The 5239-nt window shown below is 42.1% G+C and overlaps 1 pseudogene; it reads left to right on the top strand.

Annotated features, from left to right (window-relative positions):
- Positions 1 to 2127: 2127 nt before the first annotated feature.
- On the top strand, positions 2128 to 5035 carry LOC137079571 (uncharacterized; annotated as a pseudogene).
- Positions 5036 to 5239: the final 204 nt, after the last annotated feature.

Below are 5239 nucleotides of genomic sequence, written 5' to 3'. Positions count from 1 at the left end.
ACATAGCATCTAGCATAAAAAAAAAAAGTTAAGTTAATCTTTTCAATTGCATGTTTTCAAAAATATTTCCTTTTCTCAAGGTAGTACCACTCAAACCTAAATTAAAAAACGTGCTTCACCTATATTTAAAATAGAGGAATCTATGACTCCATATAAATGAGGCCTGTCAGAGAGAGAAAGATCTGAACCACCATTGTCTAACATGTGCTATAGTAAACAGAAGTCTAACTGAAGCTGCCAAATGACATAACATAAATTAGATGAACTGTTAACAATCAATTCAGAACTATATCGCACAGAATAATGTACAGTGCACAATACACAGTGTACAGTGTCATTTGTAGAATGTGCTTTGTGACAGTACATGCTGAAAATGACAGTATCTCAATCCAGTGTTAGACTGTATATTCTTTTACTGCACTGTTAGAGCACATATTACAGGCACTAAGAATTGACTTTAAATGTCAATATAGTTATACATTGTTACCTAATTTCCTACGTTGAATGTGTTGTACTGTAACCTTTTATTTAACATCTTTAAGGTCAAATAAAAACATGAATCCTGCATTGTTTGCTGCTAAATTAACCAGTCCAATGACAGTGAGAAAAGAGATTGTGAATGGCCTTTTTTACTCACGCTAACCGAAAAATAAACATTTCACCCTATAGAGCAGGGGTGTCCAATCCTGCTCCTGGAGGGCCGCTGTCCTGCAGAGTTTAGCTCCAACCCCAATTAAACACACCTGAACCAGCTAATCAATGCCTTATTAGGCATACCATTCACCCCATATACCCTAATCATTGTTATAACATGTATTCCTATTTCACTTTATTTTTTGCCTTACTTAATATATTGATTAATAATACATTGTTAGCTAATCTGTATGCTTTGTATATGTACATTTCTGAAATATGTAATGTGGACAAATCACTTTAAATTGTAATGCCAGAGGTGGACGGTAACTAAGTACATTTACTTGAGTACTGTACTTAAGTACACTTTTTGAGTATCTGTGCTTTACTGGAGTATAATTTTTTCAGGATACTTTTACTTTTACTTCACTACATTTGAAAGACAAATATCGTACTTTTTACTCCACTACATTTCTATCAAGGTCGAAAGTCTTTTCTGTAGCAGCTCTGAAAGTCGGAGGATGTTTTTTTTTCTATCTTTAAAAGTTTTTTTGTAGTTGTTGTTTCAGACAGTCTGTCAGGAATCACTCTTATAGGGTCATATACATTTCCCCAACTTTGAACACTGATTCAAATGTGATTCCTTTTATTGTCATTTTTTCCTATGTGCCACATAGAAGAAAAACGAAATTGTGTTTCACACATCCACCACTTAATAATTCAGTGGATACAATTGATAAAACCAAAACACAAATACATAAATACCTAATATTAAAAATATAAATAAATAAGCTAACTAAAATAGAATAAATAAATAATTATAATGTTAAAAAAGTCATTAAAAGAACCATCTCTTAAATGCAGTTCACCGTTTCTGATTAAGCAGTCTGATAGTTGTGGGAAAAAAACTGTTTAACAGCTGAAGCGCGTCGGTCATAGAAGGAGCTCGAATCGCAAGTAAGTCTATCCGAAATACTCTGTATTTGCTGCATTGCTTGGTGTTTTAATTACTAGAAGGAAGATACATTTTCGTTTCTGCACTTATTCCTTTTATTCATAACTTTGTTCCGTGAGCTACTCACAAATTGCACTTTAACCAGGGCAGTTTGAAGCGCGCTGTACGCAATCACCAGCCGTTATTAAATAATAATTGTTGGCTTTTAGCACAGGTAGTGAGTGATAGTTTGGTTTCGATTTGAGTCGTTGGCAGACCGTTGCGTTGATTAATCTTTGGGATAATTATAAAAGCGTCCACACCTGCTATCCCTCAAGCAGTGATCAGTGTGTATTTAATAAGCGTGTCAGCGCTGTCGCGGTAGCGTCAGCGGGAGCGTTCAGCCCTCGTGTTCAGCCGCCTCGTGTGAAGACCGACAAGTGTAAAGACATCTTTTTCGACTCGACCTACGATCGACTCCACCATAGAACGAACACCAAGAACGCACTTAAGTATTTATTTATTTCTCTATCCTCTTTCTCCTTCTCTCTTTTCTCACAATGTGCTTTCAATACATACCCACTATTTCTACCCCTCGCTCCACTATCAGACGCAGACGGCAGCGCAACACTGCTAATCTGCGTCCTATTCCTTCCTCTACTAATATCCCTCCCTCCTTTTCTCTGGGTCTATGGAATTGTCAGTCAGCTGTAAACAAAGCTGACTTCATTCCAGCCTTCGCCACTTATTCCAATTTGAATATCTTGGCCTTGACTGAGACCTGGATCCGTCCAGAAGACTCAGCAACTCCTGCTGCTCTCTCTAACAATTTCTCCTTCTCACACACCCCTCACCACACCGGCAGAGGTGGAGGCACAGGTTTTCTTATCACAAACAATTGGAAATACTCAACCCACACCTCTCTCTGTAATAACAACTCATTTGAATACCATGCTATTACAGTTACAGCTCCTGCTAAAATCCATCTTGTAGTCATTTACCGCCCTCCAGGTCAATTGGGCACCTTTGTTGAGGAACTAGATGTGCTGCTGTCCTCATTCCCTGAGGATGGCAGCCCACTTGTAATCCTTGGTGATTTCAACATCCACCTGGACAAACCGTATGCTACAGATTTTCACTCCCTTCTATCCTCATTCGATCTCAAACTTCTTACTACCTCACACACACACAAATCTGGCAACCAACTTGACCTCATCTACATACGCAACTGCACTACAGAAAACACTTTGGTCAAACCCTTACACTTCTCGGATCACTACTTCATCACATTTAATATACATCTCACTACTCCTATGCTTCCACCTCCTCTACCAGTTAGTTTCAGACGAAACCTGCGTTCTCTTTCTCCCTCTCACCTCTCCTCCGTTGTGTCATCCTCTCTTCCGTCACCCACACAATTCTCCTCTATGGACGTCAACACTGCAACAGACACTTTATGTTCCACTTTAACCACTTGTCTAGATACTATCTGCCCTCTGTCTTCTAGGCCAGCTCGCGCTACTCCGTCTAACCCTTGGTTATCTGATGTTCTTCGTGAACACCGGACCAAACTTAGGGCAGCAGAGAGAAAATGGCGCAAATCAAACGACCCATCTGACCTGAGTAAGTACCAATCTCTGCTCATTTCCTTCTCACAGGACGTCCATACAGCTAAATCCGCATATTTCCACAACAAAATCAACAGCACCTCAGACTCACGCACACTTTTCAGAACTTTCACCTCTCTCCTCTGTCCCCCTCCACCACCTCCCACCACCTCTCTTTCTGCAGACGATCTTGCCAATTTTTTCACAAACAAAACCACACTCATCAGCAGTCAGTTCACACCTCCACACAGACACACTTTTGAATCAGCCACATCCACAGCCAAACATCTTCTCTCCTCCTTCTCTACACTCACTGAGGACGAAGTATCTAAGCTTCTCCTCTCCAGCCATCCCACTACCTGCCCTCTAGATCCTATCCCCTCACATCTCCTACAAGCCATCTCCCCTACACTCTTACCAGCACTCACACACATCATCAACACATCTCTCTCCACCGGCATCTTCCCCACCACATTCAAGCAGGCTCGGGTAACCCCACTGCTTAAAAAACCCACATTAGACACATCACTTGTAGAGAACTACAGACCTGTTTCTCTCCTACCATTCATTGCAAAAACACTTGAAAGAGTTGTTTTCAACCAGGTCTCATCTTTCCTCTCACAGACTAATCAACTGGACGTAAACCAGTCAGGCTTCAAAAAGGGCCACTCAACTGAGACGGCATTACTGTCAGTTACTGAAGCCCTGCGGCTGGCTAAAGCTGCATCCAAATCATCAGTCCTCATCCTCCTTGATCTGTCTGCTGCCTTTGACACTGTGAATCATCGGATTCTTCTGTCCACCCTCTCATCACTGGGCATCACAGGGACTCCTCTCCACTGGTTTGAGTCCTATCTCACAGGTAGGTCTTTTAAGGTTGCCTGGAGAGGAGAGGTATCCAAAACACATCAACTGACCACAGGGGTTCCTCAGGGCTCAGTGCTTGGACCTCTCCTCTTCTCCATTTACACTACATCACTGGGACCCATCATTCAGGCACATGGTCTCTCTTATCATTGCTATGCTGATGACACACAGCTCTACCTCTCATTTCAACCAGATGATCCCACAGTAGCTGCACGACTCTCAAGCTGTCTGGCGGACATCTCGGCATGGATGAAAAAACATCACCTGCAGCTCAATCTAGCAAAGACTGAGCTGCATGTTTTCCCTGCTAATCGGACCATGCAACGATTTTACCATCCAGCTAGGTTCATCCCTGATTACTCCTTCGGGGTCGGTCAGAAATCTTGGAGTAATCTTTGATGACCAGCTGTCCTTCAAAGACCACATCTCGAAGACGGCTCAGTCATGCAGGTTTGCATTGCACAATATCAGGAAAATCAGACCGTTCCTTACGGAGCATGCAACACAGCTTCTTGTCCAAGCCCTGGTCATTTCTAGACTTGACTATTGCAATGCGCTTCTGGCTGGACTTCCATCTTGTGCAATCAAACCGCTGCAAATGATCCAGAACGCTGCAGCACGTCTTGTATTCAATGAGCCCAAAAGGGCTCATGTCACACCTCTATTCATCTCTCTGCATTGGCTACCACTCGCTGCCCGGATCAAATTCAAAGCTCTGACTCTTGCTTATGGATCTTCCACAAGCTCAGCACCCGCATACTTCGACTCACTCCTACGCGTCTACACACCCACCAGAAGCCTTCGCTCAGCTAATGAGCGAAGGCTTGTGGTACCATCACAGAGAGGCATGAAATCCCTCTCTCGAACTTTTTCTTTCATTGTTCCGGGTTGGTGGAACGATCTTCCGTCCTCCATACGCACAACAGAATCACTCACTTCGTTCAAAAGACAGGTAAAAACTCATCTCTTCCATGAGCACTTAATCTTACATAAAAAAAAATAAAAAAAATTCCCCCTCTATTTCTCCTTTCTTCTTTCCTTTTCTGGTCTTTGCTACTCTGAGCAGTGTACAAATCTTAGTATTTAGGGCACTTTTTGTGTTTCGTTACCTCTTCTTGACGGATCGCTTCCTGTTCTCCTGAGTTGTAAGTCGCTTTGGATAAAAGCGTCTGCTAAATGCATAAATGTAAAATGTAAA

This window comes from Pseudorasbora parva, chromosome 6 (genome assembly GCF_024679245.1).
Source record: "Pseudorasbora parva isolate DD20220531a chromosome 6, ASM2467924v1, whole genome shotgun sequence".
NCBI classification, from domain to species: domain Eukaryota; kingdom Metazoa; phylum Chordata; class Actinopteri; order Cypriniformes; family Gobionidae; genus Pseudorasbora; species Pseudorasbora parva.
Note: the sequence above shows the minus strand (reverse complement) of the source record. Positions and strands in the feature narration are given on the sequence as shown.